The sequence below is a fragment of the Bombus terrestris genome, chromosome 13 (genome assembly GCF_910591885.1).
Source record: "Bombus terrestris chromosome 13, iyBomTerr1.2, whole genome shotgun sequence".
Classification (NCBI taxonomy): domain Eukaryota; kingdom Metazoa; phylum Arthropoda; class Insecta; order Hymenoptera; family Apidae; genus Bombus; species Bombus terrestris.
The window spans coordinates 12,279,928-12,305,524 of NC_063281.1; the positions used below are offsets into that span (position 1 = coordinate 12,279,928).

At 40.8% G+C, this 25,597-nt stretch overlaps 1 protein-coding gene across 4 annotated transcripts in view; it reads left to right on the forward strand.

Moving 5' to 3' along the window:
• The first annotated feature begins 5,052 nt into the window (after window positions 1–5,052).
• LOC100649855 (putative polypeptide N-acetylgalactosaminyltransferase 9) overlaps window positions 5,053–25,597 on the forward strand; it is a 294,772-nt gene continuing 274,227 nt past the window's right edge. For 3 of the 4 annotated variants that reach the window (XM_012315495.3, XM_003400100.4, XM_012315493.3), the window contains exon 1: window positions 5,055–5,546. The gene's annotated coding sequence lies outside the window, so the exon portion shown is untranslated. Of the gene's footprint in view, window positions 5,547–25,597 lie in introns of all 4 variants that reach the window. The other variant, XM_012315496.3, reaches the window with a different exon arrangement.

The following is a 25,597-nucleotide window of genomic DNA, read 5'->3' on the forward strand; positions in this document are numbered from 1 at the left end:
GAAAGTTCAAAGGGAAGGATCGTTTGACAGTATCGATGCCGAACTCACGGTCAAAAGGCGGTATCTCTCTCCTCTCTTCCCCTCTGTTCCTCGTGGTTTGTTTCGTCTTGGACCAATCTAAAATTATCGACAGTTTTTTGTTACCAAGCTAACTGAAATAGTAGCAAAAACAGTTTGGATCGTTGTTGATCTTTTTACGATAATCCTCGTCAATCTTTGCGATGACTCTCTTAATCCACGAGAAATTCTTCAAATACATATCTCTTACGATTTACACGGAAAATATTCATAATTTATATTAATCGGTGGAACTTTTGAAATTATTTCGGTCGCAAGACTTTTTATTTCATTGGAACAGATAGAAACGCGAGATACGCGAACGATAGAAATTTGCTTACGGAAGAAACGCAGCAGGAAATTTCTATTTGCATTTCGATAACACTGAATTTTCGATGTATCGGTAATGTACATTGCCGAAACACTTTCAGTGTCGTTCGGTCAGGAGACGCTATGCATTTTAAGCGGTAGCTATCGGTTAAGAAGCTGCACAGAACGAATTTCGATAGGACAGCGCGACGCTCGAATAATAATCAACGTTAATTGTAGACGTGCGTAATGGTCTCCAGTTTCTATAACGTGCTTACGAATAGTTTGTCTGCTTTTTAGGAATCGCAAATGAATTCAATTTGCTTTTACTATCCTTTAAGGCATAGTTCTCGCGAACAATTTAAAATTTAGAAACGATTCCGTGTACATACGAGTTTAAGCTCAGGTGTTTGAAGAATATTCTACTTCTCTGATATTATCTTACGATAAGATTGCTAATCTCATTCCTAAAAATTGTTCAAATAAAAGTTGCTGCCGTAATTTAATTTTCTGCTCTGCTTTTAGCCAAAATTCAAAATATGGAAATTTTATGACTAGCTTTTTAATACTTTGCATGCGAACATTTTTATGATACGACCGACCGGTAACTCCAGTAAACGCGCTTTTAACGAAACATTCTAAAATTAAAAAGATTGTCGATGTTTGAAAAATTTAGTCATATATATGTAGTAGGGTTTTTTCCATATTCATTTTTTATCTGTAGGGATAATACAAAAAACAATTTTTATATTAATAATGTCGATATAGCAACTGCAGCGAAACGTAGAAAGTTGAAACATTCCAGTTTTGGAAAGACGGATAAAGAGAATTTAACGCAGCGTTTAACGCAGGTTGAAAAATCGATATGCGCACAAGTAGATAGGTAAACAATCTTGAAAGTGTGAACAAACTTGTGGTACGTGAAATCAGCTCGAACAACGATGCAAATTTTCGCGATTAGAGTGCAACGAGACAGCGACCCATAAAGTAACAAGTCGAACAAGACAGAGATCCAGGGTCAGGAGTAAGCAGTACCTGGACAACTGTATCACAGGTTGTACATCGCAGGTTGTAGCTAAGCCACTCGTAAAAAGTAAACCGCTCGATCTTGAGAGAAATAGTTCTGGCCAAGAGAATCCTGCAACCGGCCACTGAACCCACGACCTCGGGAGTCAAATACTTCACGAAGATGCAATACAAGTCGCGAAGATGTATCCTCCTCGTAAAAACTAGACCCCGTAGCAGCCTTTCTAGGTACAACGTAGACTTGCGTAGCCGTACGGAATCGCGGATCTCTTTCCAAGTTTAAACCACGATCGTGGTTGTTATTCATTATCTTTAGATATAATTTTTACATTATTTTCAAATTATTGAAGATTCGTTTCAATATCGTTCGATCAATTAAAAACTGATCCAAGTTGGCAGGATTTATTTCCCCAGTCTCGTTTTATTTCTGTTTATTTAGGTTTGGAAATATTCTACGCCACTTTTCTCGATTATTTCGAGTTGAGTTTGAAATTGCGTTACTTCTTAAAGATAAACTTACGAAGAAAGCATTTATCCATATCGATTGTTTCTTTTTCCTAATTTTTATTCTTGCAATAATCGTGCGAGATAGATTGGAAAATGAGGATAGTAAGTCACCGGTGATTAAGATACAAGCAATTCGAAGAATCTTATTCTGGTTTTGCAATAGCGGCAACTTTTTCCCCGAGCCGTCGATGTAACGTAATTATTCCGTAGACCTTTCCTAACGTTTATCAAGTGGCCAGCGAGAAACGTCTGATTTCCCAGGTGTGCTTAGAGTACCTGGGAGCATGCAGCTATGTATCTATAGCTTGCAGAATTTACCTGGTTCGAAAGACGGTCGATATCACTGTTGCGTAGTTATTTATTCCTCGTTTTACGCTTCTTTGCCAGTATAATTCCATTGGATTTTTGCCGACCTGTTAGAATCCAGAACGTGATAGTTTATCCATACTTTTTATATAGCTTATGTATATACCTTCTCCGTTTTATTAGAATAAAAAATGCAGAACTGGAAGTGACTCGATTTTTCTTTTCCATCACTATAGCGAGTGGAGTATAGCTTGGTAGTAAAGTTTGGTAGTTTCAGGACAAATTTCCCCTTTGTACAAATAATAAATAAAGGATTGTAGATGATAAATTATGTAAAAATTGAAAAAGTGCTCAGAAAGTATGAAGATGTTAGAAGAGATATGCAGTTTTTGATAGAAGAATATTAAACGATGAAGTTGTTGTCTGTAATAGAACGTAATGGTACCTTCTCGGCCATATTTTAGAATTAAAATCACCTCATATCTCCTAGGAATATACCTAACCACGCCTGCAGCACTTCGAGAGTTGTTTCGGACCCTTGGGGTTGCCCTACAAAATCTTTTACCGCTTTTCGAAAGATCCTGCATACGGAATCGTTACATAACTTATTAATTGCATCACACGGCCTTTAAATATTTAGTCCGTAGAATTATACAACTCACGAATCGGTTGAAAATTTTATCGTAGACCCTTCAGAGAGTCGCGGACATTCCTTCTCACCGACGAAGAGAAATCGGACGAATCTTATCTCAAATACTGAATTCAATATTTCTCTTTTAAGAAATTGAACCTCTTTATGGCTCGTTCTCTTCTTTTCGCAAAGAGAAAATCACAAATGTGTGATTCCTTAACGAACAATGGAATTCATCGTTGTCGTTACGATAACCGAGTTAATATTCACACCATCGTCGTTTTTCTTCGGGTAAACCCGAAAATTGCGGTAATGCGTTTCAGTCGCGATTGAGCAAAGAATTCTGAAAAAAAAGAAACGAAAAAGAGAAAAAGAATGAGAATACTTTCCAAGATTATTTCATCGAGGCCCGCAGAATTGGACGAAGGAATATTCATTCGCGTACGCAGGTCGTTCCTGTTCGTTTTCCTTAGGTTATAAGGGCCCCAGTGCAAGAGTTGACGGAAGCGGGAAAGGTACCTACCACGGGAAGGGTAGGAAAGAATTATTATGCGAAAAGTTCGTGCTCCTCGTTTCTTCCCTGATGGACGATTAAAACTTCCAGCGTCGAATTTACAAATTCCTTCGGGGGCTTCGCGCTGGCGGAGGCATTAGTTCACCTCGCCTGGCAAACTTAACCGAGCCCTACCATTACCGACCTCGAATTAGAATTTAAATCTGCGGAACGGCTCGCTCGTAATGGCTCGATTTCTTTCGTCACGGTTACGCGGCTGGCTAACCGCCCCGGGACACTCGACAGCCCATCTTCTTCTTATTCTTCGTTTCCTTTTTCACCTTTTTCCATCGTTGCGCGGTACCAACGTGCAACTATCGGGAAATCGCAAGACTAACCGTTTCGCGCCCGTGTACTGGGCGAGACTATATTTCGCGACGCAACATCGTCAGATATGAGCAACACATCTCGCGTGTTTTTACATTAATCCCTTCACTATCGAACCTTTTACTATATGCGGCGTCTCAAATATGGAGTAATCGCGTGAAATCAAATTTTATTGTAAATAACGTCGTACGATCGATCTAGCGATGTGAAGTGGTTGAATACGGTTTTCATTCGACGAAAATCGCGTTAATCTCGTTCTGTGGAGTAGGCAGCGTTAATAAAATTTCGAAAGCTCTTCCGGGGGCGAACGCCACGTATGAACGTGTACATATTTAAGCGGCTTACAGTTGAACCGGTTTTCGCGACGGTAATTGGTTTATCGGGAAGATTAATAGCAGCCATGGCAGCGCGGAAGAGCTTCTGGTCGAAGAAACAAGGTCAGGCATTACGTAATCCTACTCATTTCGCATGCACGCTGGAGGGGAGCAAACTGTCAGCGAGATTTTGATGATTAAATCTGATCTGCTAGACCCGAGATTGGAGACACACGCAGAGGGATTGAGGTATTTGCAGATTTTCCGCTTTTAGATATCATGTGGCATTGGAGTGTAACATTGATTTTATAAGTTTATGAGCTCTAGATTAAAATATCTCGAAGATATCTCGAAAATATCTCTACGAAGAATATATACACAGACTCACATTTTCTAATATAGCCCCGCTTTATCAGGTTCTGTATGTTTCGTTTTCATGGTATCAAATTTTTGCAGTTGTGCGAAAGTGACAAATGTTTGTAAGTAGAATTTTATATCGACAAATTCAGTCTTGATAAATATTTACAGACTTTGAGATAGGGTGTCTTTTGTCATAAACTAAACATTTGGAATACATTTTTTTTAGTAAAGAAATTGCTAATTACCGCTTTGTAGCCACCATATTTATCAAAACACATAACAAATCTACTTCAAGCCTCCATTCCTTTCAAGCCTCATCGATTCTCACTGAAAACTTTCAAAATCTGTAACGCTGTGCAAACGAACAACCTCTCTAACCACATTGTTTTTTCAAACACATCTTGAATATCATCGTTTCTGTTTTCAGACCGTCCATACCTTTTCTAATCTTTATCATCTTCCAAACATAACAACCTGTATCGAAACCAGATGATAAGCAATAAAGTGCAAAGTTTAAATCGCGTACGAATTCATTCGGCGCGCCAATAATCGGCGGGCGTTTGCGCGCTGCATTGCTCGGCGACGCTCGTGAGGGTTCGTACGTGGTCGGTGGCGTCGCGACGCCGAGTGGGGATATGCCGGTCGAAGTAGAGAGATAGCGTAGTTGTGGCCCGATGGAAGAGCCGCGCGGAGGGACGAGAGGGTGCGGAGTCCGCGTGTCGTTGACAGCAGCGGCGGCTAGGAGGCCTCGGTGAGGCCAGTGAAGCGTCGCTCGACAGTCGAAGCCGGTCTCTCGGCGTGCGAGTATCGAGAGTATCGCGAGGTTCCGCCGTACGTTCGTTCTTGCCTCGCGACGCGAACTTGTCACCTGTCAAGTCACGCTCGCCGCACAAAGTAACATAACATATCGGAATTTCAAGTCAGTCGAGAGTCTTAACATCGCGTTTCTTCCCTCGAATTTTGCCGCGTGTGTCGCGCTGACGAACCATCGAGTTCTCGAGATCCCCCCGTTGTGCGTTGATTCGTGTCGTGCCCGTTCGGCAACTGCGTTTCCGCTCGCGTGTGTCCAGTGTGCAGAAGTGTGTGGATGCGACGGCGGAACCATAGCCGCCGAGATTGCCGCGAGGACGTTCCCCCCTGGCCGGTTAACTCCTAGGTAAGTCGATTATTCTCGTTATTGTCGCGTGTTGCGACGTTTCTCGTTAGCAGCTCGCGTGTTGAAAACGTGTTTCGCTTTAAATTCCCGCCTTGAAAAGTGTCATGAACTCTTCGCCTACGTGCATTGTACATGCCTGCGTATATGCGACGTACTGTTTATAAGCGTACATGTGTAAGTACATGTCGATGTGTAATCGTAACGGAGCTTGTTTATTCATTCGCGAGTAGTGGACAAAAGTTCGATCAAGTATTTGTTTGCGTAGCGGGAACGCTGTCAGAAAAAAGGACGCGGTTGAAAAAAGAAAATAGAAACACGCTGGTGGCGTATCGGAGAGACGCGCAACACGGTATTCTTCAACCAAGGTTATGGTTTAATCGACTGAATTGAAGTTTCCTCCGAAACCGGACGAGCAACACGGTTCTCGATTTCGTTCGATTAAAATCCACCCGCTTCGGCAGTTCGCGAACGAACTACCCTGTTGTTCATAGTACCGAATAACCCAGTTACCACTCGGATAAGAAGGCACACGCTACGCATGACCTACATCTACATAAGCGAACGTGCACTTAGGGTTTGACGCGCGCCTGTCCGCATTATGCATCGGCATTCTTTTGAATTCAGCGTTGAAATACCGGTGGGAAGTAGTTTGGCGAAAAATCGATTTATAGTGGATTTCGCTTTGATCCCTGACCCGGCAAGAGCGCGTGGCGTCATTGGCGTTGATCGTGATTATTAGGTGGATAACGGCTGTGGAAATTCCAATTGGTCGCGAAACGCGAACGAAAACATTGCCCTGGCTATCTGGAAATAAAGGATGGCGGGGTATCGTCCGAACAGCCGGTGATTACACGGCCACTCGTTTCCGGTAACGAGTATTCGGAGTCGTGGCCACTCCTCGCTCTCCGCTATTGATATCCGCGTAGGCAGATTCGCTTAGCATTTTAAATATATTCGATCGATCCTTCTCGTTTCGCAAAATTTCCACGAGATCACGCGTTCCAAGCGTTTCGAGATTTCTGACTTGCTAATACGCGATTCGGATAAGGGCAGAGGGGGGGGGGGTTAAAAACGACTACGTTTCTCCCGAGGTAATCGCGATTTCGTAGCCGCTTTATGACGCGTCCACCATCGGCTGTCTATCGACTCCTCCTCGTCTATCGATATAACGCTATTCCAGCGCGTCCGCCCGTGTTATTTGCGCGACGATTTGAATTCATTTCGCGTCAAGTCGCAAACGTGATCGGAAAACGTACGAGACGCGTGTGCTCCCTTCGTGTCTGCGAATTGTCGAACCCGTGTTTGCGCGACTATTTCTTTCTCTTCCGAGATGTTCCCCGTTGGTTCGGTTTTATAGCTCGTAACTATGATATCAAATGATTTTTGGTATTTACGACGGAATTCTGCGGTTACCTTTAATCTTCGAATTACCGACGATCATTTTACCGATTCCGTCCTTCGCCGATAATTGTTATACTTCTTTATTTTTCTATGCACGCAAATAAACATTTGCATAAAGCTACACGATCAACGATAACGTATGGCGATCAGCATAATAATTATCGTACAAAGGCTATGTCGGTGAAGCGGTTGTTGGTAAATGAACATTGTCGACGAACTTGGTGTCGGTGAAAACATTTAAAGGTAATCCGGAACGACGTTTTATTCGCAGTCGACGGAAAAAATCCTGCTGTTGATTTGGAGCTAATCAGTGTGCTTTTAATCATTTTTTCATAAATAGTAATCGCAGAAATCACCCACCAAATATCATTTCAAGCTGGGATCAGCTATAAGAAATTTGGGAATTTTATTGCGATTGAAATACGAGAATCAGCGCGAAATATTCGAATCTACGAGGTATCGATATTTTAAATACCTATTGCGTTACATTAAAATTTCTCGATTATTTCACGTTTAACATCTCTTTAATTAACGTGCAGCCTTTTCGTAACACGAGTATTACGTTAATTCTATATACCAAATTATGCACATAAGCTTCATTATATTTTACTATCATCGTATTACGATCAACCATGCATAAAGTGCTTCTGGCTGAAAAAGCAAAAGCGGAGAGAAAGAGTCGGGCCATCGGGGGCATCGTGGATAAAGAAATGCTCGAATAATGGAATGTTTGGATAACAGAATGCTCCTACCGGCAAGTACAGCCCGAGTAATACGAGTTGCCGTAATGAAGGTTCCTCCGTATAAAACTTTAGGTACGTTCGATTCAATGATTAAACGCTAATCCACTAAAAGATAGTAACTCGTGCCAGAAAGCACAAGCGTGGTATTACGTTTCCTAGTACTTGGCTGCTCCATTTCAACGGAAAATTATGAACGAACCGTCCATACTACGCAACGTACCGATCGTAGTCGCGATTACGTGCACGTGAAATTCGTATCGGTGCGTATACGTGTACACGACGTTCATGCACGTATACATATTGTTATCAATATTATAGTTCGCTTGATCCATGTATCCTACAATTAGAGAACATCGCCTGTTAATCGGTCATACTTCTCGTGTCACAGCAGGCAACTAGATTGTAATTATATGTGTGACATAGTAATTACATATGTTCTACACTTTCTTTCTTTCTTACATTTATTCCGCGTGTTTTATAGCGCGAGTCTTCGTATAATGTACGTACTTCATACATAAAATTGCAGGTTCTAGTTGAAGAAAGAAATGATGAAAGGATATTAATTATATTTAAATTTTCTTTCATCAACACGATGTTAAAAAACAATTTCGGGCTGTAAACTGACCGAAAAGAATTGCAAATTGGCCTTAATATGGCAGAGTAAACGTTTGATAAATCGCAGGACTTATCAAATCACACGCGACTTTCATTAAACGAAGATTTCGACTTTATAGTACGGATACGCGCGTCTAATCTAAACTTGTACCGTATGACGAATAGTTAATTTTGCATAGAGAAATGCAAAGCTACTTTGTAGCCTTGTACTTTGTTTATCGTCTGGTATCTATTAATCGTTATCATGGCGCATAGACTAGCGCAATTGTGGTGACTTATCCGCGAAAAAACACGTAATTGGACGATATGAGACATAACGTGGCGATAAGATTGATTCGTTAGTGCGTTCTATATTTTATTAAAGTCGTAACGAGGCGAAAGCCGCAGATTGCTTCCACTCCATTTAGACGATTATTAATTCATAGTTTGTGATTGATGGTCCTCGTTGTTTACCACGAGATACACAAGAAATAACAAGCGTAACTTGGATAATTACTACGTACACCGTATAGTTGTGTTGCGCACACGATACAGTGTACATACGAAATTCGTGCAACGTTTCATTTTCAATTTCAAGCGTATCGGACAAAAATTATCGTCGGGAGCATTAATTCTTTGTTGTGATTATTTTTTATTGTTGTGTAGATTATTTTTTTCTATTATCTTCGGTCGATGTAGTTATCGTCTCGTCTTTTTTGATACCGATAAAGGCAAAGTAACATTTATTTCCCGCTAGCATTCGTCATTTTTAATTGCAAAATCTGAAATCGACACATGTACTCGCAAACGCGGGTCGACGTTTTTCAGGCTTGTGATTTTAGCAACAAGTGTTTAGCCAATGTAAAATCTGTGGTCTTTGATCAGTAAATCATCCACAATCATGTATTGTGTGTTCAGTTTCGAAAGCTGATACGAAATGGATCGCCGTATATATTTTCGAGCTGAAACAGATCGGTTACAGAAAGTGTATTCGGATTAATATGTTGGAGTCGTAGATAAATGTTCGAAACGCAGCGGTTTACACGCGGATAATATAAAACTATATTTTTTGCAGTAACAGCATTCGTGTCCGATACAAGCGATAAAGAGAAATAAAAATTGATAATATCATGGGTTATGCTGATCGTTTGTTTAAAAATTAGTTAACCTATATATACATACACATTGATTAGCAGTTATCGATGTTAGATTTTCTAAATTACTACAGAAGTGAAAATATCTATGGTTTGGTGAATTCCTCTTTTACCAGTGACAGGTTAATTCGTATGTTCCGCATTCCTCGTTATATTAAACCGTGAAAGAGTTATAACGTCAGTCATGGAATATTAGTTTACTCTTGGGGTGTTATCGAACCAAAAAATGAAACGTCAAGATTTTCTAAAGCGATCACGAACTCTAAGCACGTGCACGGAGATCTTCTTTCCAACACTTTGCTCTTGCAACGTGTTCATGACCTACGAACGTCGAAGCACACACGGAATGCCTGTATACCGCAATATCAGAGGAGCAAGAAAGAACAGATACTCGTTGACCGCAGTCGTTTGGAATGCTGCCGGCGTTCCCGGCGCATTAATGGCGAGCAGACGTAACGTGCGTTATTGCGGCACTTATTTCTTATCCGACTGAGCGTATTTAGATGGCAATAAATCTGCCTACCGGGTTTATCGGTTGGTTCCAGCCAGTCACTGTGTCGTGCAATATCGAAAATCAAGCTTCCCGTCGGCATACAAAATCTTCCCTTTTTAGCTGAAACTTTTTCAGAGTGGCCGATAGGACGGCCACTGTGCGAAATCATACGTCCGTTTCACCATGTTTTGCATGGTAGAGACGAGAATTTTAAATTCAAATCGCAAAGGGTCCTGCATGCGAATCTCTCGAACGTGATTTTTCGTTGTTTCTATATTGTAAAGGATGCTTTTTTTATTTACAAATCGAGGGATAAAGCAGTGAAAATTGTTCGATAGCGGTGTAATCAAGTGCATTGTAAATTGTAGGTTGAAATTTTACCCAAAAGTTTCGAATATCTTGTAGAAGCATTTGGAAAAAATATAATTTTAAATAGATTTAAATCTATACGAGACAGGTTATAATTCTTTGTATAGGTACATACGTATTGTACTTTGTAATACAAAATGTATCAAATATCCAATGTAGAGTGTGTACACGCTTTTTATGAATTCGTATAAATATCTCTTTGGGGGATGAACGTGTTGCGAGTAAGTTATGAGTAATACCTAATCCGATCCGGTGTATTAAAAGTTTTTATGTCGGTATATATTAAACATATAGCATAAACGGTATATATTAAACATCGATCTCTCCCTTATCGTTCAAACTATCCGTATTTTTAATTTAATTCGTCCTTTTGAGACAGCGGCTCGAGTTTTTATCAATACGCGAATTGTTTTAATTGACGGTGCGTACGTATATTTTCGATAAATATACAATTTAAATTGGGCGATGATTTTATCGAACAGCGCCGAGTGGGTATGATCCGCACCAACGATAGCGATTCCTCCTGGCTCGGCGAAATATTTTTTCACCGCGTTGCATGTTGCGCGCCGTACGCGGAGAACAAACATTCGTTATGCGTTTCGCAAAATAAAAAAATATATCGACGATGGATATATTTGGTTCGCGATAAAAAATAACACGATCGAATAATTTCCGCCCACCGCAGCATGCGCTTTCTTTCTTTGGTACACTGAAATGGATCGTGCGACCGTTTAATTAATTCAAGTGGACTTGGCTGATGCTCGCGGGGTTAAAAGAATCGCGAATATTCGCGTTGAAAGCTGGCGCATTTAACGCGATGATAGATGCGCTCAACCACGTTTATCGAATTATGTATGTATTTTTAAACCGTATTGCTCGTTGATGGATTGCCCGATAGCTTAATTCGTGATGCGATTTCTATTTAACGCCGCTGAACTTTGATTATTTCGCGCGATCTTTATTCCATTTGAATATACGATTATTATCGGCTCGTTTGTTCATTCGTGTTATCAGATCGGTGTAGTTAAATGCTGTTAAATTTAAAGATGGCAAGTTTAAGAGTACGCCGAAGGATTCACCCTTCGAATTCGTAGATTAATGTCTATTTAACGACGCGTAGGGATCCATTTGCTTCTGAACCAGAGATACGTTTTAACCAGACGAAAGTTAAACCTACTTTTCTCATCATCCCTGTGATATTTTCAAGGAGTTACGTCGCTCGGTAAATTTGTACGAAAGAGTCACACAAACATCGAGTAATTTTGCTCTCAACCCTTGGAAAGTACCTGCAGTAACTCCAGCAACTTGTCCTGTTTACACGCAGTACAGTTAATATTTGTAGATTTTGTACGAATTCCATATGTGTCAAGACTATATTAAACTGCAATATGAGATTTCTTACATAACTCTATAAATCATCCACGGACAAATTTACGTCAATAACGGACAGCAAAATTCTCAGCTTTTCGATCGAACCATTCGTTTATACAATATGCTCTCCGAAAAAATATTTCTCGACCTTGGCAACGAAAAATTCAGGTAATAATTACAGGTAATGATACACGATAAAATAATTTCGCGGAGAGGTTAGCGGTAAACGAGGCATCAGGAAAAGTTCAATTAACGTTTGAGCAGGAATGTGCGAATTTGGTGGGTTTGTTTGGCCGGATAAAAAGTGAACACGATGCGGAGGTCGATGGGTGGATGTAATCAAGGAGAGGAGGACAGGTTCGAGCTGACGACGGGCTCCATTCAACTTCAGAAATGAAGCGCAATGCATCTTTAATTAAATCTCTTTGCAACGTTCGCGTTCGGTGCCTGAAATTTATTCCGTGCATTTCAATCTCCCCGTTAGCCTTCTTCCCCTCCATTCCTCGTTTTCTCCTTGTTCTTCTTTCTTCGTCGTTCTAGACGACCGATCTTTCCTTTTGTACGTCCACGGCGTACGTCGTTTCCGTCTTTGGATTTTTTCCAGCTCGTGCCGAAAATTCTAAGCGACGCGTCCGGGTACCACGAACACCGGCCGAGATTTCAAAGCGGATTCCCTCGTACGAGGTGTAACAACCTCGTTTCCCCCTATTTTCGCCCGCGATATAGCTTAACCGTGGTACGTGTCCACCTGCTCGTAGCAGTTTGTTCTGATAGCGCGGCTTGAGGATTCTCGTCGTGGCAATCTTGCTTCTATCTTGGACCTCATTTTGTTCCGGTTTACCTTGACGACCGGTTCAATCCGTGTATATATGTTATTCGTTTGCATAATTCCGTATTATTGACCGAGGAAATCAAGATCAGGTGATCTTTAGACGCAGTTAGATGTATCGATCAATTTCGCTTCAGCACGGTTTAATATTTTTCCCGATTTCTTTCTTTTCTTTTCCTTTTATTTCTTTTTTTTTTTTTTTTTGAGTTATTTTTTATTGCAAATAGTTAGTCAGGAAATAGTTAATAACGAGTAATTCCGATTCGGACCAATGAATTTATTTATGTAGTCCTAAATACATTGTTATTTTAGACGCGGTTCAATTATCCATAAATCTTTTTTCTGTTAGTGGCTTTTAGTATCTTTGACTTCGCTCCCTTTTCAGAGTTTGTTTCTGTACAGGAGTCGAAGAGGTAGCGAATAGGAGCGAGTAATTTCGATTCGGTCGAGTGGATTAATTTATGTAATCTATAGAGAAGCTCCACCGCCCGATATTATTTCATAGTCTTGTTGGGAAATGTTCATGGCTTTAAGCACGCCGAGGTCTAACTTAACTGGGCTGCAACTTTATGGTTCCCCGATTATCCCAGCTCCTATTATTCGAGACCTCCATTATCTGATGTATCAAAAACAGATGACTCAGAGTAATAGTATACCATAAAATTTTACCACGTCCTTCTATAACGTATAATACAGTCCAATACATTGTACAATATAACCGTTTTTAAAATCTATCAAATTCTATCTTATTCAAATAAGATCTAAAAGAAATATCTTTTTCATAAAAGTTTTAACCTGCATGCGAATTTCACGTACCTGTATATTCTCATTGATTTTCGTCTGCTTCGATGTATTTAAGCGTCATCGATCTTATGACAAGTCAGACTTTCTCGAACGACTCGATAATTCTTCATTTGCGATTATTATATAATAAATACCGTACTTTTACGATATAGCTTAACATTTACAGTTAACGTTTAAAATTCTACTTCTTTACAAAGATATACCAATCCAGATCTGCCTGTTGTAAATTCAAACTATCTACGATCTATCTATAGCCATTGTTTACGGAAAAAAGACGATAACACGAAAGATTCGAAATTTCACAGCCGTAGAAAAATAGTAAAAAAGCAGATCTCGCTGTTGTATAACTCCCAATTCCAAAATTCTGGGGAAAATTCGAATTCGAACAGTAGCGGAACTAATCGTACCACGATAAAGCAATTTGTTCGCGTTGTTGAATAACACGGTGCCATTTCAAACGGAAAACGTACTCTCAAAAACTATCGGCTATTTTTACGCAACGATATTTACAGGAATATCATGATTTTCCTGCGAAATGATTTTCGTGTGTGGTTTGTAAAATATGGGCATCGTCCAGCTTGGGAAAGAGCATCGGTGATACCGACATAAAGTGCGTTGGGATGCGGAACATTTAAATTTTAAATGACCGGCCGGTATACCGTTGTACGCGTGTACGCACGCGTGTTATGCACGTTGGGGCCGCTTCGGGTCGGATAGCTGTAATTCGCTGTTTCCCCACACCACCTGATCGAACAGTCCTTTTTATCGCGCGATCGAATCCCAAAATGGCTGTATATTTTTCCCTATATCGGATATCTGGCGCTGTTTCGTCCGGATATACGCTCCAGACGAAAAACGTTCGGACATTTGGCTATTTTTCCACAAAGTGTGGTTTAATTATCGTGTTATTGAAGGGATAGAGAAAACAGAGTTCGAACATGTTTGGTCAAGAATTGGCAAGGTATCACGGTGTATCTTAGAATATTATGGTAGTAAACTGAATGTTACTACTTTTACTTCAGTGTACGTGTACATTATATTACAAAACTCTGAGTCGGTAGCTTCGACGATAAAAAGTCTAACGTCGTAATTAAACAAGCAAAACTTGTAACTTTCTTTCAAGAAGCAAGCAGCCTCGTTCCACCACAGAGCGTCTTCCGTTAACAAGTAAAACAAAACGAACTTGTATTCTACCTTCTCATTTTTTTCTCCAGAAAAGAATCACTCCAAACCAATAATTAAACTCCGAAGAAATAATCGAACTTAACGTCGAACGCACCCACCACTCGATCTACCCACGGCAATCTGGTTAGAAAGGTATCTACACCAAGCGAAGCTGAGCGTCCCAGGCATTGTATTTAAATTGGTTTAATAGGGCGCATCGATCAAACGACAGATCCTAATTACGGATATATCACGATAGCTATCCGGATGTTTGCGCGCGCGTCGAACGAAACGTAGACGGTAGCAGCGGATAGCGTTGGAAAAATTTCAATCTCGATTATCTCGATTCATCGTGAATGCTGGTGTAATCGCTACCACCATGTGTATCGCAGCGTAAAGCCAACAACTCCAGTTTCTAGCAGCCCTTTCCATTAATTAACCTAAATGCGAGACAACAGCTACACAGCTTACACAGCTACACAGCTACCGGCGCGGCACGGCGTCTCTCTTTGTTCGCGGTTTCTGGCCGCGACGCTCGCGATCGATCTACAGGATAAACGTCGCTTTCCACGGAGAAATGTCGCGCCGATCGATTTGTTCTTCGGTGTAAATGCGGCTTAACGGAGGTTGCTTACGGTTCTGAGCGAACCCCATCCTGTTGCATAGCGACTTGCAGGCAAACATGTGGTTAGACCGGTTGACTCAGGCAGGTCGGTTCGCTTCTCTTCATCGGTCTCTTCTCTCGCACGCTTGGTCGCCTCTTTCTCCGTTTCCAACTGCTGTCTTTCTCTCCTCGTTGGTTTTTTCTGTCTTTCACTTGGGCGTCTTTTCTTTTCCCTCTTCTTTTGATTTCTTCCTCCACTTTTCTATTCGACCGTCTCTCTTTCTGCTTACAACTGGTCTTTTCTTCTCTTACTTTCATTCCTTTCCTTCTCTTATTTCCTCCTTACCTCTTTTCTTATTTTATTCTCTTTTCTTTTCTCTTTCCTTTTCTTCTACATTTTTCTCTTCTCTTGTCTTTCTTTTTTCTTCCTTTCCCCCCCCCCCCCCCCAACCAGATCCTCTCTTGCCGGTTTGAATCTATCGAGCCCGTGAGCATCTCGACATAACGCTTGCGGTATATAAGTGTTCGCTATGAGGATGCTCAAGATGCTCCGAGCGCATACATCGCTGCGCCGGCTATAACCCGTGTATCGAGAGACCACAGAACGTCTCTCGAGGATTCTGACTTCGATCGGGATTTCCGTTGCGGCTCCCGAGAAAACCGACGCGACAGGGTGCTCCAGGGAGAAACGTCGCGTCGCAGGTGATCCACACGTCCGCACAGCTTTCTCGGCTTATGGAAATGCGTGCTTGTCGAATACGATCGAGACGAAATCGAGAAGTCAGAGACCAGCAGGTTCGACCACTCACGTTCTTCGTCGTTGCGTCGCTTGGGATTATTTCTGTGATCGTCAGCCTCCGGCCATGGGTTTAATAATTGAGGCGGGAATCGCTCGAAACGCGGCGAAGGTTTCCGAGAGCTTTGCCAAGTTACCGCGTCTTCGTATACGTCTCTTCCTTTTTCACATCGATTTTACTATTATTCGGATGTCGTAGGATTGTCTGGTGTTTTCTCAAGTGTCGTTCTTGCGGATAAAAGGTAGCTGAATTATTTTAAACCGCATATTGAGTATATTTAGTTCCAAATATACTATACATATTCGAATTAAAAAATATATTGGTTTTTAAATATAGAGAGAAGGCTAAATAAAATCAATGTCAGAAAATAAACAAAATCGTGCTTGTCATATTTTTCTGCTTTAATATTCATATAATAAAAATAACGCGTAATCGCGAAACAAAACGTTCGAAGCGTTTGAAATGACGCAGCGAAAGGAAGCGTAGCACTCATTTGCATTAGGCTCGCAATGGATGTTATTGCGTACTTCCGCGTTATTGCATCCGACACAGTAATAATCTTGTATCCCAAGCATAGATATACCGCGATACGCGGCGGGTAAAAATTGCATTAGGGGAGAACTGGATCCATAGAAAAGGGAAAGGAATAATTATCGGTGAGAAATTTGCTGTAAAACGTCGCGTGAAGCCACGGATAATTTCACATCGCGTTGAAATTCATTCCGTGGCTTGGTGTGTAAAACGGGTGCGTGGAAAGAAGTAAATACCGACTGTGGTCACATATAAACGCAATCTCCGGCACGAAAGAAATAAAGCCACCGGGATAAAAGTAAAACCAGTCACGTAATCTCGCCGCAGCTTGCTTACAGAGTGTGTAGTATTCCTATTAACATATTCCGTGTTGACGGCGATGATTTTCATGAAATAACCAAGATGCTTGTTTTTCTTATCGAAACTTTACTGTCACAGAAATTGTCAGGCTTACTAGATAATAATAATCATTAAGATTAGTCCAATGGTAAGAGACTCCCGTAATAGGCATAATTTTCTTATCGTGAAATGTTTTTCGAATTTACATTTCGTGCAAATTGCGAGAGGCGTTGTTTCTCAACAGAACAAGAGAACATCAAATTTAATATAATTTAATCCAGCCAATTTCTTTAATCGTACGATCGTTCGATCTAACTCTTTGGAAACTTCGAAATTGCCGTCTCTTTATCTTCCCTTCAAATTTAACGTCCATCTTGTTTCCATCATCTCCCAAAGTCTCTAATAAAATCAGCGATTTCCCCTCGAGTAGCAATAATATCGACTTTGACGGTAATCGCAGCGCAATCTGCGCTTGTGGCGAAATTGGCCCAGAAAGCGACTTGAAAAATTCAGAAACGAACGTGTTCGCGGAATGACAGATTGTCGGGCGGATTGTGAAACGATAAAATGATCAGCAGCACGTCGGTCACTGCATTGTTACCGTTCGACGTACGATTTCGCGTTGGTTAATGTAAACGTTAGCTCAGATAGCGGGGAATAAATTGTCTGGCTCGCGTCGTTTCCCCTTTCAATGTGTGCATGTGCGAGCGGCGTTGTAACGAGCGTGTTTGCAAGTGCGTATGTCATGATTACACGCGTTGGAACTCCGTTTGTAATTGTAACCGGTCGTTTCGCCGAGTTGTACCGAACGGCAGAGCCGCGGCGCGTTCGGCGCGAGATGGCTGTGTATGAATTTGGTTGCGAGGCTCGCGAATAAAGACCGGCCCGCGGGATTTATCATCGAGATTTTCGATGTCGATAATATAATAGTCTCGTCGCATGCACGCGTGCCTCGTTAAACAATATCGCGCTGCCTCGACGAAACTCACGCGCGATACATGACGAGGCTCACGTTTTTTAGATTTTTTTAACGACGCGCTTTTTTACTGCTGAGACGAAATCGATATCGCGTTTCAGGATAATTTTTGTTAAAGCGTCGTGCTCAAGTTCTTGACACGCCCACGTCCTACTAAATCGAAGGAATGTCCCACTTTTTGCTGCTATTATCTAGACATCCGACGAGATATAATTCAATCGTAAAATGCAAAATAAGAAGATTTTCAATGATTTCGTTCAATGTTTATGATCGTTCGGAGTTACGTATTCTAATGAAGAACGTTCTGAATGAAGAAATAACGTAGACGTTTAATAGTAAAATCAATTATTTCTTTCGTACTTAAAATTTTCTCTAAGGAATAAAGTAAACCGTGATAAATAAAACTACATGTCAGATTGCTACAAGTAGTAATAATAACGAAAGCACGCGGAGTACCACTATGACGAGCATATTGCTCAACTTTTTATGTGGCATGATTCAAACCTATTTCATGTGTCGGCGTCACGCTTCCCTAAGTGGGTTATCGACCGTATCGTCTATAAAGATACTGTTTTCAACGTGCTTTAACTTGGCTGCATGCGAATCTTTGTTTAAGCGTACCGAGTCGTTTCAACTGTTATCGAACTCATACAAGACTTCCATGGTATTCGTCGAAACTCGTAAATCAACGCAAAGAGTACCTCTGTTAAAGTATATATTTCTTAATCCTCTTAACGGGACGTTATTATAAACTCAATTTACAGAAAATGAAATAGTTCAACGTAGGTAACCAGTTCGTTCGTTATAAATTGCGTATTTACGGACAAACAAGAGGTAAACCACTTTGGTGTTACCAATGCTGTTAATATTTCCATAGACACACGAATTTCGAACAGTCGTAATTCCGGCTATTAACAAGCGGTCGAGCGACCCAGTGAAAAGGTTTTATCGAGATTATGGGGCTGGTTTCCAACTTTTCCATACGTTAAATAGCGTTCGTTTTGCAAGCTGCGGTGGAAATTTGTTACGGTGGAAATCACGCGTGAGTCGAAACCATATATCTAAGACTATCGCGCGTATCCAACCTGAAGCTAAAAGACATTGAAACCTTAAAGTTATTGTTTGAAAGGGAGATAACGTAATCGTTCTATACGTAACGGGTGTATTAAAAAATGTAATTTGTCGAAAACAAGTAGATCTTTCCATTTTGATTTCCTTGACTCAAGTTACATTCTATGATCTAATCGTCGGTAGTTCTGATAGAGGTTAAATCGATTTTTCGCCAACGTAAAAACCAAGTTGTAATCGCGGCATTAGCAAAGATGGCAAATTTCACGCAAAGAGCCGTATTCCACGAACTGGAGTAAGTATGTCGTACGTCAGGTTCCGTGTAGTTCGACCTGGTGTGTTTGTACGATCTTCGCAACAGCATCTGTCCAACTACAAGTATCCATATAAGTTTACTTGAACCAAACGGAATAGAGGTACTCTGGTTCACGAGGATTTAACGGTTGCAATGGTAATGGTAGAGAGATCCAAACAAGGCAGAGAAACCTTTGACGAGGTACTTATTAGAGCTGTCTTGGGGATTTCGAGCGACTGCTCTTCCAGCCTTTGGTGTTTCCTTCTTGGTATGTTTAATTGATTTCGAAGCAGGTTCTACGCACATTACGTAGTGTACGGAGCGATCCGTTAGATCGGAAGGTTCACTGCGACAGATTAGAAAGATATTGATAAAAATCTATCGAGTTTCTTAGTAGAAACATGGCAAATAATTTTATTACTTTTAATTAAACGAATCTTTGTTGTTTTTCATTTCAAAGTTCACATTTATGAAACACTCCTTCCGCTTTATTTCTTACCCCATTAAGAAACAATTTATAGTATAAGCTTAATGAAACTTCTTCTAATTTTTTATCATTTCACGATACTGAATTAATCTCTTAATATATCCTTTTTTCTTTCTATAATTCTCTCTACTGTATCTTCTGGTTGAACGATCCACACATAGAAAATCCAGAGATCGATTCTTTCGATACAAAATTACACGCACAGAAGTTACTGATTAATTAACGGGCAGTCACAATCTCGAAATAGAATCAAAGGGACTCGTTAAACGATCGTATCCCTTCAGTCACGTATAAATTCACGAAAATTCATGACCAATCGTATCAACGATTTGTTCATAACCAAACTTTACTCGTTCGCGATTAAAGAGCAATTGAATATTTTTCTGCGGTTCCCTCTGACGAGAAAAAGAATGATTTGGTCGAAAGGTCGGTGACCTGTGTTACGTAGAACTTCGCTATACCTCTTCACCCACCGCTCTCTCGCTCTTTAATGATCATTGTCCACTTCCCGTTACCAATATCCTTATTATCGGTCAACCGCTTCTCTGTTCGCGACGCGTGTTCTGTATGCGGTCATATCGAATCCCATTATAATTACCGATGTGTTTGCCCGCAACCGACTTTAATTGCGAGGCAGGGGACTCGAATAACATCGTTTATCTCCTCGATTGCGATCGCATGAATCTTCTTTGCTTTTAACGTCGCAGCTATTAATATCGCGTTTATCTTCATAGAATCATCGTTCATGGACGTTTTGCGCTTTGATTGAAAGGAATTAAAATCGTGAACCATCATAGAAGACGAGAAGTTTCCTTCGGTTCTCAGGCTCAAATTTCAAATCGCGATACTTCTTCTTTTAGAAACTCGCCGAGAAATTTGAAATTTTAACCTAGATTTATCAAAATTTTAGCATTCAGGTCTAGAATCGGCACTGTTGGAAACAACTTTCATGAATGTTAAATATTCAACCTCGTTTCATACGAAAATCACATTTGCGACGAAATCGTGTTTCTCCTTTTATTTTTTTCCTTCCTTTACCGCGAACGAGTTTATATGAATCTAGTCCACATGTAACTATTCAAATGGTATCGACGAAATGTTTACGCCGAAAGTTCGAAAGAACGTTAATAAACGTAAGAAGCGTAGACCACGGATGCTGTATCGAAAAAATGAACTTGCAAAGTCCATGCGGATGCGGAGCAAATATCTGTTAAGAAAGTGATGTCGTGTTAAACGCTCTTTTTTTGGCTGTTTCTCTTATGTTTGTGATCTCTGAATAATTGCTCGATCTATTACGATTCAATGAAACAATCGGCGAAAGGGACTACGTTAAGGAAGAGAGAAGCTACACGACCGATTAAGACTCGATGCGGGCGAAAGGCAGATCGCTGCAAAGCGGCACCAGATCGGGGAAACAAAGAAATACATGTGCGCGTATTCTTCTTTACCGAGACAGAAGAAGTTTGTTTCTCTGTTTTTCGAACGGGCAGCGCAATGGTGTCGTACGGTAAAATGTCGCTCGTGTGCATTCAGAGTAAAGGTGGGATTTCTTATGCGCGTCGAATGCAATGCGCGTGTCCGCGTTAAAAGATCTCGCTGCGATTATACGTCTGTCTTCATTGTCTAACTGGGAAAACAAAGAAAGACGTACGATCGTAGCGATATCGCAACGTCAAAAGTCGCCTTGTCCGCATCGGGCCTTAGGCCCGAATCACACGACGCCACCGCGAAAACAAACAGGCATATTTCTTCGTTGTAACATTTGTAACAGTACATACATACGTCAGATGCCGCCTGCGATGTCGTATCGCGTGATTCGGGTTTAAAACTGCTTTTAACGCGGTCGTGCGCGTTAGACGCACGTAGGAAATTCCGCCTTAAATAAACCGGTGGCCGGATGAAACGTCGACTTTCTTAAGAAACGATTGGCTCAAAACTAGGAGCTGCCGTAGGTGTATTCAGGCGGACGAGCGGAGCGGAGCGAAGCGAAGAGATGGTTGGCGCAGAAAGGGGGTGGTTTGGTGAAAATTAGCTCGTTGCTGTGCGTTGCAACATACTTTGTACGGTGAACTTAGTAGTTAGCTTTAATGACCGAGCCTCGATTTTCTGCAGCCGTATTCCTAATTGACGTGTAATTAATTTGAAGTTGGAGGCGCGTACGCTAAGCGAAACCGACGCTTATTCTCTTCTTAACGGGGGAACTTTTTCGATTCTCCTCGTAATTTAATGGAAGTAGACCGAGTTCTTCCTTAATTCAGAGAAGTAATATTTTCCCCTTATCTTTCCTTTTTTTCCTCCCTCTCGTTCTTTTCTTTTTCGTTCCGTCTTCTTTTTTTTTTGTACGTCGGCACAACTCGTACTCTTCGTTTCTGGAACTTCTGGAGACTGGCACTGAAAATAATTGGATGTGTGCTTTGAATACTCGACTATGTATTTCCTTGTGAACATCGCTAGGAATTGCAGAAAGTAAGTGCGTACTTCTTGTTCTTTGTATTACGTGTCATTTTTATGAATGTTAACCGCGAGTTGGTATTGGTTTGGATTAAAAATTTTCCTTCTCCTTAAAAATCCAGATTTTTATATTTTGGAACATACCCAACATTGTGAAAATTGCTTTAATTAAAAATATTCGGTTTTTGCTTGATAATAATAAAATCATTAAAAATACTTCCAATAGAGATATTTGAGCAAATTTAAATAATTACGATAAAAAAATGCACAGTGTATATCGTAACGTGTCAGCAATGTGTCTTTAAAGACATATCGTCAAAAAATTCCTTTATCTCGCGCACCATTGAACACAAATTAACGTTCACAGTGGAATTGCGCGAAATCAACGAAACGTAGATCGTTCTCGCAAGGGGCATAATCGAACGGCAGAGGTTTGTTCCGTGCAGACGTGGTTGTTGTTAACACGCGAAATCCAATTTTCTCTCTCTGGACAGCCGGAGTCTCGACGTTCTTTAACTTTTCGTTTTACCCTCGCTATCGTTCTTCTTGAAGGGTGCTTTCTCGGTCGAATACAATTCCGGTCCGTTAAACTTTTGTCATTGCGAAAAGGCGTGCGTTAACCGTTTCGAAAGCGATCAGTTTCGCGAGTGATCCCAACACCTCGAGTTGTCGCTATTTCTACGAGAGCCATCTCGTTTATGGGTCGTCTCTTTCGAAAAAATCCAACATCTAATCGCCTTATTCTTTCACTCTTTCGATTCAATGATACGTCAGTTGCGTTATTAGTTTCAATTCGTCAATTGTGAGAAACAATTTTATTCAGTCATTTTTGTTGCTCTCGGTAGCCAAATTGAAAGTTTTTACACGACAAGAAGTCAGTTATCAAAGTTAAGAGGCTTAAGAATAATAGTACGACAAGACTGATAACGATATCAGCGACATATCAACGCACATTCGTAATTTAGATAACGCGAGTCGTTTTTTAGCACATCTATTTGTCAAAGCTGCCAAATTTACACATTTTCGAAAATTTCCATGATAAGTCAATTTGTATTGGTTTAATACGCGCGGCGATATGTTTATTCTAACTTGACGCACGATTGTTTTCCACTCGAACGACGTTTGACGTTGAGTTACACGAGTTCGTAACAGGTAGGAAGAGTTTAATAGGTGTGCTCGAAATTGTTCAAACATACGTCCCGATAACCGAATCACCGTCGTAATATTTCACACTCGACAAGAGCAAATAGATCGCGCTTCTCGTCTCCACTGGATACTTCGATCCTTTCTTGACACGATTGTTTTCTTTTTTCGACTTTTTCCCTACAATTAGATTTCTCCTTGCACACGCGAGAAAACATCGGAAATTCCTGTTTGCGATGTTTCGCGAAGCATCGGTCGATAGTATCGAGTGAGACGGAACGACATTCGAGATACGCACTGAAGGTTGCGGGTTGCGGGTCACGTTTATGATTGACGTTATAATCAACGTTTTCCCTTTCTTTCTTCGTCTCACGTCGCTCCATTATTGTCTGGCCTCCCACTTTGTTTTCGAGTTCGTCGTGTTGTTTTATCTCGTGAGAAGAATCGTAGATTCTTTGAATGCGCGGCTCATTCCACGGAGAAGCAGAGTTTCTATTTAACCGAGACTCGAGCTATGTATGGTACCAACATGTTTCAGCTTTCGCGTTGATACGATGCAATCCGGTGCCATACGATTATGGTAATTAATCAGGTTAATAGATGCTCTTAATTCGAACGTATGTCGCCAGTTGGTACAAGTGGCTGCTATTAAGGCGATAAGCGAAATACGAAATCCGGGACAGGAAGCTGCTAGACCGATTACCATAAGGGCAGCGGTTTGGTCGTTCGAACATTGAAAGTAACGAATCCGATCTAGCTTTGAAGCGCGCTTATGGCAAAATAGACGATCGATACGCGGAATGTTTAGTCAGTGGAAAGTATTGTAGCTTTTATCTCCGATGCTTTGCGGATCTTTTGAATTGTATACGTAATGGTTATATTTGTGGCAAATTTTTCGTTCCCCGAAGTTCTGAACCGTTTATCTCAGAAAGAATGCTCCTCTGATAAGATTAACAACGTTAAATCAATCACGATGTAAAAGATATGCGAAAAAGTGGCTACTTGTAACATGTCTATAACATTTGTTATTAGGACGAAATAAATTCCATCCTTCCGCAAACTTTCAGGTTTTTCGGCGAGAAACTTTTCGATATGAATTTTTATGTCGATCAAATTCCTTAAAAGTCGCACCAAACTTTCCGAGCGATCCGATAATAATTAAATTAAGGTGAGAAATCGTGTGAACGCGCGCGTACGATCATTTAAACATCACGGGAAGTTGATTGCATCGATCGAATCTCGATGATTGCATTGTTTGAAGATCATGAGAGGTTATCAAGATCACCGTGCCATTGAGAGTCGTCGAAGGCCACGAGCGGTCATCGAGGTTGTGTCATCTAAAGTTTATCGTAATAGACTTGGAGAAAAGATCGTTAGACTGCGAATGTTTGACAGCTGTTTTTTCAAATGACTAGATTAATCGCTGCGTCCGTCAAAGTGACTCGACATAACATAAGTAAAGCTTTAATTGCCATGTTTTTAATACGTCTTACGCGTATTAAATCGTTTTTAATATGACGTGTGATATTTATTGCGTTGATAGTTTCAGCGAACAAAATCGTAATAATCACGAAGATCGAGTCGAAGATATCATGGCCTCTCGTATCTGGAGTAAATTTCAGGTAGATTTACATTCGATGTTGGTACTCGCGTAACGGGATATTTGTGACTGTACAAATGTTAATAGGGTAGGGATAATTAACGTTAGAAAGTTCTTGGCGGTGTTGTGCGGACATATGTGCAACGGGCGATGATTTATATCAGGGAAAGTTGCAACGAGCATTTCCAGAAACATAATCTTCCTCGAGTACCACGCTGGGATTCCACTGAAACGTAGGTTTCTGCGGTAAAACGACGCTCCGTCTGTATAATGAGGCGCGATTGTGATATAAAGGCGCTGACATTTATTGTCGTCGCGGTCGAGCAAGTATGCGTGCGTTTGGAACAGCACTTGTAAGAAACACGGCGAAGATCGATTAACCTGGTTCGCGCAACCCGGTTTTACATTAGAATTTCGATCGTGTTCCACTGCCTTTCGTTGGAAGTTGCGATAACGTTCGTGTCTCTTCGTCTCGATCGTCGAGTAACGAGCTCATTTTGTCAGAAATGGAAGAAGTTTCTTGTCACCTCTTGAAAGTACGTAGTTCATATCGTTGTGCTTCCATGTGCCAACGCTTTCCGCGTACTTTGACGACAGTCACGATACAATAGTATTGTACTTCAAATTTGAATAGGAACAGTACATCGTAATATCGAGAAACTGTAATATAATTATTAATTAGAATCGTATTTATATTAGAGAAAAAGCATTTTATTTTTATCGAAAAAATCACAAGAGGACTTCCTTTAAGCAAATGCATTTGGAGATTTACACTGGTGCAAATCTTTGTCGTTTTTTACTAAAAAAAAAATTGTTAACGTTACTGAGACTCTGTTAA